This window comes from Manis javanica, chromosome 8, assembly GCF_040802235.1.
Source record: "Manis javanica isolate MJ-LG chromosome 8, MJ_LKY, whole genome shotgun sequence".
Lineage (NCBI taxonomy): Eukaryota > Metazoa > Chordata > Mammalia > Pholidota > Manidae > Manis > Manis javanica.
In genome coordinates this window covers 74,064,896-74,080,834 of record NC_133163.1, presented here as the reverse complement: position 1 = coordinate 74,080,834, position 15,939 = coordinate 74,064,896, and positions in this window count along the sequence as shown.

Sequence of the window (15,939 nt, the reverse complement as noted above, 5' to 3'; positions counted from 1 at the left end):
CCCTTTGGTAACCGTTAGTCCATTCTTGGGTTCTGTGATTCTGCTGCTGTTTTGTTCCTTCAGTTTTCCTTTGTTCTTAAACTCCACATATGAGTGAAATCATTTGGTACTTGTCTTTCTCCTCCTGGCTTATTTCACTGAGCATAATACCCTCCAGCTCCATCCATGTTGTTGCGAATGGTAGGATCTGTGTTTCTTTTATGGCTGAGTAATATTCCATTGTGTATATGTACCACATCTTCTTTATCTATTCATCTACTGATGGACACTTAGGTTGCTTCCATTTCTTGGCTATTGTAAATAGTGCTGCAATAAACATAGGGGTGCATCTGTCTTTTTCAAACTGGAGTGCTGCATTTTAGTGTAAATTCCTAGAAGTGGAATTCCTGGGTCAAATGGTATTTCTATTTTGAGCATTCTGAGGAACCTCCATACTGCTTTCCACAATGGTTGAACTAATTTACATTCCCACCAGCAGTGTAGGAGGGTTCCCCTTTATCCACAACCTCGCCAACATTTGTTGTTGTTTGTCTTTTCGGTGATGGCGATCCTTACTGGTGTGAGGTGATATCTCATTGTGGTTTTAATTTGCATTTCTCTGATGATTAGTGATGTGGAGCATCTTTTCATGTGCCTGTTGGCCATTTGGATTTCTTCTTTAGAGAACTGTCTATTCAGCTCCTCTGCCCATCCTTTAATTGGATTATATGCTTTTTGTTTGTTGAGGTGTGTGAGTTCTTTATATATTTTGGATGTCAATCTTTTATCAGATCTGTTATTTATGAATATATTCTCCCACACCGTAAGATACCTTTTTGTTCTATTGATGGTGTCCTTTGCTGTACAGAAGCTTTTAAACTTGGTATAGTCCCACTTGTTCATTCTTGCCTTTGTTTCCCTTGCCCGGGGAGTTATGTTCATGAAGAAGTCACTCATGTTTATGTCCATGAGATTTTTGCCTATGTTTTTTTCTAAGAGTTTTATGGTTTCATGACTTACATTCAGGTCTTTGATCCATTTCAAATTTACTTTTGTGTATGGGGTTAGACAGTGACCCAGTTTCATTCTCTTACATGTAGCTGTCCACTTTTGCCTGCACCATCTGTTGAAGAGACTGTCATTTCCCCATTGTATGTCCATGGCTCCTTTATCGTATATTAATTGGCCATATAAGTTTGGGTTAATGTCTGGAGTCTCTATTCTGTTCCACTGGTCTGTGGCTCTATTCTTGTGCCAGTACCAAATTGTCCTGATTACTGTGGCTTTGTAGTAGAGCTTGAAGTTGGGGAGCAAGATCCTCCCCATATTATTCTTCCTTCTCAGGATTGCTTTGGCTATTCAGTGACTTTGGCGGTTCCATATGAATTTTTGAACTATTTGTTCCAGTTCATTGAAGAATGCTGTTGGTAATTTGATAAGGATTGCATCAAATCTGTATATTGCTTTGGGCAGGATGGCCATTTTGATGATATTAATTCTTCCTAGCCAGGAGCATGGGATGAGTTTCCATTTGTTAGTGACCTCTTTAATTTCTCTTAAGAGTGTCTTGTAGTTTTCAGGGTATAGATCTTTCACTTCCTTGGTTAGGTTTATTCCTGGGTATTTTATTCTTTTTGATGCTATTGTGAATGGAATTGTTTTCCTGATTTCTCTTTCTATTAGTTCATTGTTAGTGTACAGGAAAGCTACAGATTTCTGTGTGTTAATTTTGTATCCTGCAACTTTGCTGAATTCCAGTATTAGTTCTACTAGTTTTGGAGTGGAGTCTTTAGGGTTTTTTATGTACAATATCATGTCATCTGAAAATAGTGACAGTTTGAGTTCTTCTTTACCCAATCTGGATTCCTTGTATTTCTTTGTTTTGTCTGATTGCCGTGGCTAGGACCTCCAGTACTATGTTGAATAACAGTGGGGAGAGTGGGTATCCCTGTCTTGTTCCTGAACTCAGAGGAAAATCTTTCAGCCTCTCGCTGTTCAGTATGATGTTAGCTGTGGGTTTACCATATATGGCCTTAATTATGTTGAGGTACTTGCCCTCTATGCCCATTTTGTTGAGAGTTTTTATCATGAATGGATGTTGAATTTTGTTGAATGCTTTTTCGGCATCTATGGAGATGATCATGTGGGTTTTGTCCTTCTTTTTCTTGATGTGGTGGATGATGTTGATGGATTTTCGATTGTTGTACCATCCTTGCATCCCTGGGATGAATCCCACTTGGTCATGGTGTATGATCCTCTTGATGTATTTTTGAATTCAGTTTGCTAATATTTTGTTGAGTATTTTTGCATCTACGTTCATCAGGGATATTGGTTTGTAGTTTTCTTTTTTGGTGGGGTCTTTGCCTGGTTTTGGTATTAGTGTGATGTTGGCTTCATAGAATGAGTTTGGGAGTATTCTCTCCTCTTCTATTTTTTGGAAAACTTTAAGAAGAATGGGTGTTATGTTTTTGTATATCTGGTAAAATTCTGAGGTAAATCCATCTGGCCCGAGTGTTTTGTTCTTGGGTAGTTTTTTTTTTAAATTTTTTAAATTTGTTTTTTTTTCTTGGGTAGTTTTTTGATTACCGATTCAATTTTGTTGCTGGTAATTGGTCTGTTTAGATTTTCTGTTTCTTTCTGGGTCAGTCTTGGAAGGTTGTATTTTTCTAGGAAGTTGTCCATTTCTTCTAGGTTTTCCAGCTTGTTAGCATATAGGTTTTCATAGTATTCTCTAATAATTCTTTGTATTTCTGTGGGGTCTGTCGTGATTTTACCTTTCTCGTTTCTGATTCTGTTGATGTGTGTTGACTCTTTATCTCTTAATAAGTCTGGCTAGAGGCTTCTCTATTTTGTTTATTTTCTCAAAGAACCAGCTCGTGGTTTCATTGATTTTTTTCTATTGTTTTATTCTTTTCAATTTTATTTTTTTCTTCTCTGATCTTTATTATGTCCCTCCGTCTGCTGACCTTAGGCATCATTCGTTCTTCTTTTTCCAATTTTGATAATTGTGACATTAGACTTTTCATTTGGGATTGTTCTTCCTTCTTTAAATATGCCTGGATTGCTATCTACTTTCCTCTTAATTACTGCTTTTGCTGCGTCCCACAGAAGGTGGGGCTTTGTGTTGTTGTTGTCATTTGTTTCCATATATTGCTGGATCTCCATTTTAATTTGGTCATTGATCCATTGATTATTTAGGAGCATGTTGTTAAGCCTCCATGTGTTTGTGTACCTTTTTGCTTTCTTTGTACAATTTATTTCTAGTTTTATACCTTTGTGGTCTGAAGAGTTGGTTGGTAGAATTTCAATCTTTTGGAATTTACTGAGGCTCTTTTTGTGGCCTAGTATGTGGTCTATTCTGGAGAATGTTCCATGTGCACTTGAGAAGAATGTGTATCCTGTTGCTTTTGGATGTAGAGTTCTATAGATATCTATTAGGTCCATCTGTTCTAGCATGTTGTTCAGTGCCTCTGTGTCCTTACATATTTTCTGTCTGGTGGATCTGTCCTTTGGAGTGAGTGGTGTGTTAAAGTCTCCAAAAATGAATGCATTGCATTCTATTTCCTCCTTTAATTCTGTTAGTATTTGTTTCATGTATATTGGTGCTCCTGTATTGGGTGCATACATGTTTATAATGGTTATATCCTCTCGTTGGACTGAGCCCTTTATCATTAAGCAATGTCCTTATTTATCTCTTGTTACTTTCTTTATTTTGAGGTCTATTTTGTCTGATACTAGTATTGCAACACCTGCTTTTTTCTCTCTGTTGTTTGCATGATATATCTTTCTCCAACCCTTGACTTTTAATCTGTGCATGTCTTTGGGTTTGAGGTGAGTCTCTTGTAAGCAGCATATAGATGGGTCTTGCTTTTTTATGCATTCTATTACTCTGTGTCTTTTGATTGGTGTATTCAGTCCATTTACATTTATGGTGATTATTGAAAGATATGTACTTATTGCCATTTCGGGCTTAGATTCATGGTTACCAAAGGTTCAAGGTTAGCTTGTTTCCTACCTTACTGTCTAACTTGACTCACTTGATAAGCTATTATAAACACAGTCTGATGATTATTTCTCTCCCTTCTTATTCCTCCTCCTCCATTCTTCATATGTTGGGTGTTTTGTTCTGTGCTCTTTTTAGGAGTGCTCACATCTAGAGCAGTCCCTCTAAGATGCCCTGTAGAGGTGGTTTGTGGGAGGCAAATTTCCTCAACTTTTGCTTGTGTGGCAATTGTTTAGTCCCTCCTTCATATTTAAATGATAATCGTGCTGGATACAGTATCCCTGGTTCAAGCCCCTTCTGTTTCATTGCATTAAATATATCATGCCATTCTCTTCTGGCCTGTAAGATTTCTGTTGAGAAGTCTGATGATAGCCTGATGGATTTTCCTTTGTAGGTGACTTTTTTCTCTCTCTGGTTGCCTTTAATACTCTGTCCTTGTCCTAGTGAAGTACTCAGCAATTATTTCTTCAAAGAGACTTTCTATCCCTTTTTCTCTTTCTTCTTCTTCTGGTACCCCTATAATGTGGATATTGTTCCTTTTGGATTGGTCATACAGTTCTCTTAATATTGTTTCATTTCTGGAGATACTTTTATCTCTGCGTCAGCTTCTATGCGTTCCTGTTCTCTGGTTTCTACTCCATCAGTGGCCTCTTGCATCTTATCCATTCTGCTTATAAATCCTTCCAGAGTTTGTTTCACTTCTGTAATCTCCCTCCGGACTTCATCCCTTAGCTCTTGCATATTTCTCTGCAGCTCTGTCAGCATGTTTATGATTTTTATTTTGAATTCTTTTTCAGGGAGACTGGTTAGGTCTGTCTCTGCATATCCTCTCTCAGGTGTTGTCTGATCTATCTTGGACTGGACTAAATTTTTTTGCCTTTTCATGGTGATAGCAGTGGCTGTAGGCAGGTTGTGGGTGTGTCAGCTGGGAGAAGAAATTCCTTTCCTGCTTGCTGAATGCCTTGCCTTTCTCCACTGCCTGTGTTGGTTACCTGCATTCCTGGAGCAGCCACCGGGTTAGTCCCCTAGGCTGCTGTGGGTGGGGTCTCCATCAGAGCAGCACGGAGCCCTGCAGGGAGTGGCAGGCACACCAGGTGCACTCCTCCATGATTGTGGCGCCCCTGCTGGGCAGCTGTGTGCCTGCAGCGGCCTTTTGGTCTGGCCTGGGTGGCTGTGCATTGGGCTGGGATTCCGGTCAGCTGCTGGGAGTGTGCCTGCTCCCTCTGGCTCTGATGCAGATGCACACAGGGCTCTCCTGTGCAGGCCTCTACCGGGCTCCTCTGGCTCCACTGCTGCTGGTGCATGCAAGCTGCACCCGGTCTGTTCGGTCGCCGCCACTGCAGGCTCGCACAAGCCTCTCCTGGTCCCCTCTGGTGCCATTGGTGCACACAATCTGCTTCCGGTCCCTTCCAGTGCTGCCACCCCCGGCACGCACTGCCACTCTCCCTCTACTGGGCCGGTGTGTCAGGGTCGCGCCCATTGGAGGAACAACTGGCAGGCTGCTTAGTTCCATGAGGGGCTTCAGAGCTGTGCTGCCTCCCTGGGGTTTAGGACGCCTAAGGTTTCCCTGGATTCCCAGCTGCCGGCTAAGTGTGCCAGGACAAGTTTGTCCAGTTATGGGGTCCCTGTCTCTTTAAGACTTGCAGAAAGCACTCGCTTTTCTTTTGTCTCAGGGCCGCCGGTTGCGGAGACCTGCCCACAGGTTTTGCTTTTCTGTTTCTCTAATATCCAGCACCCTGTGCACCTTGTGTCTGCGTTCTGGGTGTGGATTTCTAGAGCTGGTTGTTTAGCAGTCCTGGGCTTTCACTCCCTCCCCATTCTGACTCCTTTCTTCCCGCTGGCTTCTGGAGTGGGTGAGCACTCGGGTCCTACTTGGCCACGGCTTGTATCTTACCCCCTTCATGTGATGTTGAGTTCTTGCAGATGTAGATGTATCCTGGCTGTTGTACTTTATCCACTGGTGTCTCTTTTAGGAATAATTGTATTTATTGTATTTTCATAAATATATATGTTTTGGGGAGGAGATTTCCTCTGAACTACTCATGCTGCCATCTTCCCGTAATCCCCTGAAAGGTTCAGTTTTAAGAAGAAGCAGAGCTCCAGTGTTCTCCCAGTCTCCTTGTGGAAGTCTGAGGACAGCACCATCCTGGAGCTGGGGGCTTGAGGGTGGGAGTGGTCCTGCGAGCCCACCATGACCTTCCCTGGAGCCTGAGTTGACTAGAGTCCTGTGGAGTGTTGGTTGGTAGGGTCAACGGTGCGCCCCCTCTGGGCCAGCAGACCAGAGGCTGTCTCAGCACTGTGTAGGCTGTGACCTCAGCCCTTCTCTTTTCCCTCAGGTCTGGGGAGCCTGAGGAAGGTGTGAGGACTGTGTCCTTCCTTTGCTCTTCAGATGCCAGCTGCATTGGAGGGGATGACACTGTGGTAGCTGGCTGCCCCCCTAAGCCATGAAGCAGGCTGGTTAAGACAGTATGGCCATGGTCTTTGGTGGGAAACTGGAGGCATGGTGAGAATGTGGAGGTGGGGAGCCTTAGGGTCCAAGGTCATGGGGGAAACTTGCTCAGGAGATAAGGAGAAAGTCAAGATGTTTGAAACTTTTCATTTGGCAATTATAAGTCTGGATACTTCTAAATTGGTCTTACCCCTGTTTCATTAGTGATATATGAACAGTTCCCTTGACCTTGAAGCTTCATTCCTAGATTAGTCCCTTCCTTACCACAGGCCCTCATCCCTAAGACCTTTACCTCTCCCTCTCTTCCTTCTGTCATTTCCCATGAAATTGGAAATTGGGCTGGATACCTTCCATCTCTACTTCCTGATGCACTCTCCACACTTCTCCACCGTACTCTGTATTCCAGGAGGCTGAGCTGTACAGATTACTTCAGTAGGCCCCCTTGACCTCTGTTTCCCAGTTGGGCTGGGTCAGTGTAAGTACTAAGGGAGAGTGGAGGGTGGGAGAAGAGTGGGGTCAGAGAGTTTCTTTCTCAGGTTCCCTTTTTGTCTGGATGCCTCTTGGGCCATTCTCTCCACCAAAGGCTATGGCACCTTTCAGGTGGCACTTCCCATACAGCTCGGTTTCCGTGAGAGCTCTCCTCCTGCCTCTTCAGCCCTAGGAATGGAAATGTCTTCCTACTGTTGCTGGGCCAGGGATACTACACTATACTGTGATGGGTGCTCCAAATCCTGTCCTCTGTTTTGTAAATATTTTTTAAATTAAAATCTGTTTGTACAGTTTGAGAATATCAACATTATCATCATATATTTTCCTTTAAAAACCTATTTAGCTAATTATTTATTATTGTTTAGCTTACATGCAATAAAACATACCATTTCAACTGAACTTTTCATTGTGTCAGTAAATTTTTACAGACATGTGACCACTCTCACAATTATAATATAGAACATTTCCATTGTTCTCAAAAGGTTTCTTGTGCCCCAGCACATTTGTTACCCCTGCCCCCAACCCAAGGCAACCATTGATGTGCGTTCTGTCATCATAGATCAGATTTGTTTTTTTCTAAAGTTTTATCTAAGGGGAATCACACAGTATATATATGCTTTACATCTGGCTTCTTTTGCTGACCATAATGCTTTTCAGATTCATCTTTGTTGCATCTGTCAGTAGTTCATTTCATTATATTGCTAAGTAGTATTTCATGTGTGAGTAATCCACAGTGAAAAAATACTCCATTGATGGATGATACCACAGTTTATTTATCCATTCACCTACTGAAGGGCATCTTGGTTGCTTCCAAGTTTTGGCCATTATGAATAAAGCTGCTATAAACACCTGGTATCCTCTCCTCTCCTTATGGGACTCCAATTACATGTACCTTATACCACCTCCCACAGGTTACTGAAGCTCTGTTCAATTTTTCCAGCCTTCTTTCTCTCTGTGCTTAATTTTGAGTGGATTCTGTTGCTATGCCTTCAAGGCACTGATCTTTCCTTCTTCAGTGGCCAAGTTGCTATAAATATTTACATTTAAGATACTGCATTTTTCATCTTGAGAAATTTCAAGCTACACTAACTTTAAAGTGGGCTGGGAAATATATACTAACTGTGTACCCAGGAAGAAGAGGAAAAGAGATTTTAATGAAGCTACAAATCTCTGCTGCAATGGTCCAGCCCAAATTCTTTCATCTTTCAAGTCTTACATAGTCCAGTCTCTACTTTCCTCTCTGATTTCATCCTTACCACATTCTACCTCACTCACCATGCTCCAGTCACACTGGGCTTCTTGTAGTTCCACAAACAGCATCTTTTCACATGCTTTGCCCTTTATCTAGAACATTCTCCTTACTATGCTTGTTTTTTGTTGTTGTTGGTAGTGGTTGGTTTTATCTTTCAGGTCTCAGACCAAACAGAACCTCCTCTGAGATACCTCCTCTTGACCACCCTATGTAATGTTGCTCCCACCCAAGTCACTTTCTATGACATTATCCTGTTTTGTCTTCTTTACAACTCTCTCTTTAGCCCTTTGAATTCATCATTTTTATTTGATGGTTTGCTTGTTTATTACATACCTTATTCATTCACATGCAGGTTCCATAAGACCAGGCACTTAGTCAGTCTTGTTTGTAGCCATGAATACTTTGCATATATTTGATGCTCAGTAAATATTTGTTGAATGAATTAACTGCCATCTTTCATTCTGGCTCAGTGATTCTCCTGCTCATGTTTCAGACTAAAGAAGTCTTGTACTAGGCTCATTAACCTAATAGAAATTGTTCCTTTTTCTTGTGAAACTATCTTTATTAACATTTTTGGAATTCGCATGTAGGGTCACAAAATAAAAATTTAAGCATTTAACATCTCTACATCAGCTATTTCCAAATTTTTTACACATCTCTTTTTTTTTTTGAGAGGGCATCTCTCATATTTATTGATCAAATGGTTGTTAACAACAATAAAATTCTGTATAGGGGAGTCAATGCTCAATGCACAATCATTAATCCACCCCAAGCCTAATTCTCATCAGTCTCCAATCTTCTGAAGCATAACGAACAAGTTCTTACATGGTGAACAAATTCTTACATAGTGAATAAGTTCTTACATGTTGAACAGTACAAGGGCAGTCATCACAGAAACTTTCGGTTTTGATCGTGCATTATGAACTATAAACAATCAGGTCAAATATGAATATTCATTTGATTTTTATATTTGATTTATATGTGGATCCCACATATCTCCATTTATTATTATTATTATTATTTTTTTAAATAAAATGCTGAAGTGGTAGGTAGATGCAAGATAAAGGTAGAAAACATAGTTTAGTGTTATAAGAGAGCAAATGTAGACGATCAGCTAGACAAGGGCAATAAAACATCCACGGATGCAGAAGATTTCTCTCAAAACAGGGGGATGATGAGGTTCTAAGCCTCACCTCTGTTGATCTCCAATTTCTCACCTGATGGCCCCCCTGCGACTGTGCCTGTCTTAGGTTGTTCCTCCCTTGAGGAATCTTACCCGTCTCTGGCTAACCAAGAAGTTGTTTTAAGGAGTATCACAAGTAGATGAAACATTTTCAGCTCCTAATTAGGAGAGGCTTTTCTTTCTGTAATGCTCCACCTTACCCTTTGAGGTGGTGTCCTTCAACATTTAACAAATATTCTGCCATCCTATTATGCTTCTGGCATTTTCTATGTAGAACTGAGAATAGAGTGGTGAATGAGAAATATAAGATCCCTAGGTGCCAACATGGAGCTTATGTTATTGTGGACTCAGGATCACCACATTCTCCTAGTTTCACACTGCCACTTCCGATCCAGTTCTGCTTTGCTGTCTTGTATAAATGTTTACTCATAAATTCAGGCCTTTCCGCCTTCATTCACTCCTTGCTGGCATCCTCCATTTCCTCACCTCCAGAATCACAGGGATCATTTATCTTACTTTTTGCCATATTCCTGGAATCGGGATCATGGTGTATGTTCCATAAGTGTTTTCTGAATGACCAGCCTGCTGCCATTCCCCTCATTCATGGAAGACTGGCTCACAAGATTCCTCTTTACTCCAAGTCCCACCCCAAATCTGGGTGACCTCGTTGTCCACCTAATTCAGTATTTAGCCTCACAATTCTTTGACATCCTCAGTTCCAGTGACCTTCAGCTCAATTTCACATCAGCCACTCTCAAACACAGTGTTAACTTAGATTTGTTATCATCCAGGTCTCTTCCATCTTGAAAAATTAAATGTATAAATCCTACTCTCTGAGCACAAATTCCTGTTCCTCTACCCCTTTCTGCTCTGTTTCCTCTAACATAGCTTGTTTATGTTATGGAGAATTTCTGTTCCTTCATCCTTTAATTTTGTCCTAATGTAGTGATCCCCTCCCCTCTTTCCTTCTGTATATAGGTTGCACAATATATCACCGCGATCACTGTCTTGTAAGTGCCCTCAGTTATTTTCCTCACTGCTTTTCTACTGTACTCCTTTGGGAGAACTCTTGTGCTTAATCAATCAAAATGTCTTTTCTTTTCTACTGCTCTGCTGTTGTGTAAAACTTGTGGAAATTCACTAAAAAATTGTAGCTTCCAGTATAATTTTGACTTTGAGCATCACCTGGCAATCTTTCTGTACAGTCTTTCTCAGGACCATCTCTATTTCCCCACAATATGTACTTACACCTTTGCCAGTTCTATTAGTGGGCTAGGGCTGCTACAAAAAGAATCTCAAGAGATTTTTGCCTATATATATTTTTCTTTACTGTGGTTTCATTACCTCTGATGACAGCTATTAAACCTTAGGAACACTTCCATCTATAGAAGTCCCTCCAAAATAGACTGTAGAGATGGTTTGTGGGAGGGAAATTCTCTCAGCTTTTGCTTATCTGGAAATTGTTTAATCCCCCCTTCAAATTTAAATGATAATCTTGCTGGATAAAATAATCTTGGTTCCAGGCCCTTCTGCTCATTGCATTAAATACATCATGCCACTCCCTTCCGGCCTGTAAGGTTTCTGCTGAGAAGTCTGATGTTAGCCTGATGGGTTTTCCTTTGTATGTGATCTTATTTCTCTCTCTGGCTGCTTTTAATAGTCTGTCCTTATCCTTGATCTTTGCCATTTTAATTACTATATGTCTTGATGTTGTCCTCCTTGGGTCCCTTGTGTTGGGAGATCTGTGGATCTCCATGGCCTGAGAGACTATCTCCTTCCCCAGATTGTGGAAGTTCTCAGCAATTACCTCCTCAAAGACACTTTCTATCCCTTTCTCTCTCTTCTTCTGGTACCCCTATAATGCAAATATTGTTCTGTTTGGATTGGTCACACAGTTCTCTCAATAATTTTTCATTCTTAGAGATCCTTTTCTCTCTCTGTGCCTCAACTTCTTTGTATTCCTCTTCTCTAGTTTCTATTTCATTTATTATCTCCTCCACCATATCCAATCTGCTTTTAATTCCCTCCATTGTACTCTTCAATGATTGAATCTCTGACCAGAATTCATTCCTGAGTTCTTGAATATCGTTCCATACCTTCATTGGCATGTTAATGATTTTTATTTTGAACTCCCTTTCAGGAAGAGTCATGAGGTCCATATCATCTTTCTCAGGGGTTATATTAATTTTACTCTGTACCAGGTTCCTTTGGCATTTCATTTTTGTGTGTGGCGCCCTCTAGTGCCCAGAAGCTCTACTCTCTGGAGCTGCTCAGCCCCTGAGGGAATGTCGGGGTTACAGGGGAGTGAGATTGGTGCCCTGGGGGATGAAAGAGCTGTTCCCTGCTTCATGGCTGCTATGCCTATCTCCACTGCCTGAACCAGTGGCCAAGCACACAGGTATAAGCTTTTGTCTCAGAGCAGTTGGATATGGATTCCTGCTTTCTGCAAGTGGCTGGAATCTCGGTCTCTCCAGGAATTCTGCCTCTTTAAGTTTTCCAATCCCATAATCATGAGAGTATCATGAAAGCACCATGAAATGTATGTTTGTGCTCCCAGAGCAGATCTCTGGAGTTAGGTATTAGGCAGTCCCAGGCCTCCACTCCCTCCCTGCTCAGTTTCTCTTCCTCCTGCCAGTGAGTTGGGGTGGGAGAAGGGCTTGGGTCCCACCAGGACACAGCTTTGGAAAGTTACCCTGTTCCGTGTGGTCTGCTCTTTTCTCCTGGTGTATGCAGTCTGGCGCAGTCCTCTTTCCTGTTGCTCTCTCAGAATTAGCTGTATTAATTATATTTTCATACTATATGTGGTTTTAGGAGGAAGCCTCTCTCTCACCTCTCACTCTGCCATCTTTAATCCTCCCTCTTCTATTTTTTTTCTAAGAGTTTTATGGTTTCATGACTTCCATTCAGGTCTTTGATCCATTTTGAGTTTACTTTTGTGTATAGGGTTAGAGAGTAATCCAGTTTCATTCTCTTACATGTAGCTGTCCAGTTTTGCCTACACCAGCTGTTGAAGTGGCTATCATTTCCCCATTGTATATCCATGGCTTCTTTATCATATATTAATTGACCATATATGCTTGAGTTTATATCTGGACTCTCTAATCTGTTCCACTGGTCTATGGGTCTGTTCTTATGCCAGTACCAAATTGTCTTGATTACTGTGGCTTTTTGTAGAGCTTGAAGTCAGGGAGCATAATTCCATCTGCTTTATTCTTCCTTCTCAGGATTGCTTTGGCTATTTGGGGTCTTTTGTCATGCCATATGAATTTTAGAACTGTTTGATCTAGTTCATTGAAGAATGCTGTAGGTATTTTGATAGGGCTTCCATTGAATCTGTAGATTGCTTTAGGCAGGATGGCCATTTTGACAATATTAATTCTTCCTAGCCAAGAGCATGGGATGAATTTCCATTTATTAATGTCCTCTTTAATTTCTCTTAAGAGTGTCCTTTATTTTTCAGGGTATAGGTCTTTCACTTCCTTGGTTAGGTTTATTCCTAAGTATTTCATTCTTTTTGATGCAATTGTGAATGGAATTGTTTTCCTGATTTCTCTTTCTGCTAGTTCATCGTTAGTGTATAGGAAAGCAACAGATTTGTGTGTATTAATTTTTTTTCTTTTTTTTTTGTGAACAGTGCAAGGGCAGTCATCACAGAAATTTTGGTTTTGATCATGCATTATGAACTATAAACAATCAGGTCAAATATGAATATTTGATTTTTATACTTGATTTATATGTGGATCCCACATTTCTCCCTTTATTATTATTATTATTATTATTATTATTTTAATAAAATGCTGAAGTGGTAGGTAGATGCAAGATAAAGGTAGAAAACATAGTTTAGTGTTGTAAGAGGGCAAATGTGGTTGATCAGGCATGTGCCTATAGACTAAGTATTAATCCAAGCTAGACAAGGGCAACAAAACATCTATGGATGCAGAAGATTTATCTCAAAACAGGGGGTTGAGGTTCTAAGCCTCACCTCTGTTGATCCCCAATTTCTCACCTGATGGCCCCCCTGCCTGTCTTAGGTTGTTCCTCCCTTGAGGAATCTTACCCATCTCTGGCTAGCCAGTCATCTTCCGAGGCCATACAGGAAATGTAAAGTTGGTAAGTGAGAGAAAAGCAATATTGTTTGAAAAGGTTAGCTTTTTACTTCTTTGAAGATTTATGCCCTGTGGCTTCTATGCCCAGCATTTGTCTTGAGATATCTTTACCACTTGGAAGAATTATGATACTCAGTAATTTCAATATGAGGCACGAATTCTACTTAGGGGTTGTAATTATGAAGGAATAAGAGAAGCTATAGAAGTAGCAGATGGAAGAAAACATGGGAAGATTGATTGTTTCTTTGACATATCTTCTTGTAGTGTAACATAAAAGTGTATAGTTTTTAAATTTCTAATTAAATTGCATGCACACATTAACATAATAGGAATACAGCTACATAACCAAAGCAGACCTACAATTACCAGCCATATCCAGTGAAACCAAGAAAACTAGTAGGCACCCTAGGCATTTGTGAAAACTTATCAATGATATGATGGATATTGTCTAACTGAATTTGAGTAGTTTGAGAAAAACCAGACAAATTAAAACAACACATTCCTGGGAAATGTTCACATCCCATATGTTCTTTTAACAGTAGATAGTCTATAATTGCAAGATTTTGGAGTGCTGCAACTTGCACTTCTCCTAATTCTTGGTTGAGTTCCGACAGTATAGATCCAGTCAAATTTGTTGTTTTACTGTATGCACAGGCCAGCTTAGATATCTCCTTCTTCATTCCAATGGCAAGTCCAGGAACTGGTGGAATGAATGCAGCATTGTGTGTATTAATGTTGTATCCCACAACTTTTGCTGAATTTAGATATTAGATCTAGTAGTTTTGGAGTGTATTCTTTAGGTTTTTTTAATGTACAATATCATGTCATCTGCAAACAGGGACAGTTTAACTTCTTCCTTGCCAATCTGGATGCCTTTTATTTCTTTGTGTTGTCTGATTGCTGTGGCTAGGACCTCTAGAACTATGTTGAATACAAGTGGGGCGAGTGGGCATCCTTGTCTTGTTCCCGATGTCAAAGGAATAGCTTTCATCTTCTCGCTGTTAAGTATAATGTTGGCTGTGGGTTTGTCATATATGGCCCCTATTATGTTGAGGTACATGCCCTCTATACCCATTTTGTTGAGAATTTTTATCATGAATGGATGTTGAATTTTGTCAAATGTTTTTTTAGCATCTATGGAGATGATCATATGGTTTTTGTCCTTTTTGTTGATGTAGTGGATGATGTTGATGGATTTTCGAATGTTGTACCAACCTTGCATCCCTGGGATGAATCCCACTTGATCATGATGGATGATCTTTTTGATGTATTTTTTAATTCAGTTTGCTAATATTTTGTTGAGTATTTTTGCATCTGTATTCATCAGGGATATTGGTCTGTAATTTTCTTTTTTTGTGGTGTCTTTTCCTGGTTTTGGTATTAGAGTGATGTTGGCCTCACAGAATGAGTATGGGAATATTCCCTCCTCTTCTACTTTTGGAAAACTTTAAGGAGAATGGGTTTTATGTCTTCACTAAATGTTTGATAAAATTCAGCAGTGAAACCATCTGGTACAGGAGTTTTGTTCTTAGGTAGTTTTTGATTATGAATTCAATTTCTTTGCTGGTACTTGGTCTATTCAGATTTTCTATTTCTTTCTGGGTCAGCCTTGGAAGGTTGTATTTTTCTAGAAAGTTGTCCTTTTCTTCTAGGTTATCAAGTTTGTTACCATATAATTTTTCATAGTATCCTCTCATAATTCTTTGTATTTCTGTGTTGTCCATAGTGATTTTTCCTTTCTCATTTCTGATTCTGTTTATGTGTATAGACTCTCTTTTTTTCTTGATAAGTCTGGCTAGTGGTTTATCTATTTTGTTTATTTTCTCAAAGAACCAGCTTCTGCTTTCATTAATTCTTTCTATTGTTTTATTCTTCTCAATTTTATTTATTTCTGTTTTAATCTTTATTATGTCCCTCATTCTATTGACTTTGGGCCTCGTTTGTTCTTCCTTTTCTAGTTTCATTAATTGTGAGTTAAGACTGTTAATTTGGGATTGTTCTTCTTTCCTGAGGTAGGCCTGTATTGCAGTATATTTCCCTCTTAGCACAGCCTTCCTTGCGTCCCATAGATTTTGTGTTGTTGAATCATTGTCGTCATTTGTCTCCATATATTTCTTGATCTCTGCTTTTATTTGGTCATTGATACATTGATTATTTAGGAGCATGTTATTAAGCCTCCGTGTGTTTGTGGGCTTTTTCCTTTTCTTTGTTTAATTTACTTCTCGTTTCATACCTTTGTGATCTGAGAAGTTGGTTGGTACAATTTACTGAGGTTCTTTCTGTGGCCTAGTATGTGATCTATTGTAAATGTTCCATGTGCACTTGAGAAGAATGTGTATCCTGTTGCTTTTGGATAAAGTATTCTGTAGATGTCGATTAGTTCCATCTGTTGGAATACATTTTTCAGTGCCTCTGTCTCTTTACTTATTTTCTTTCTGGTTTATCTGTCCTGTGGAGTGAGTGGTGTGTTGAAGTCTC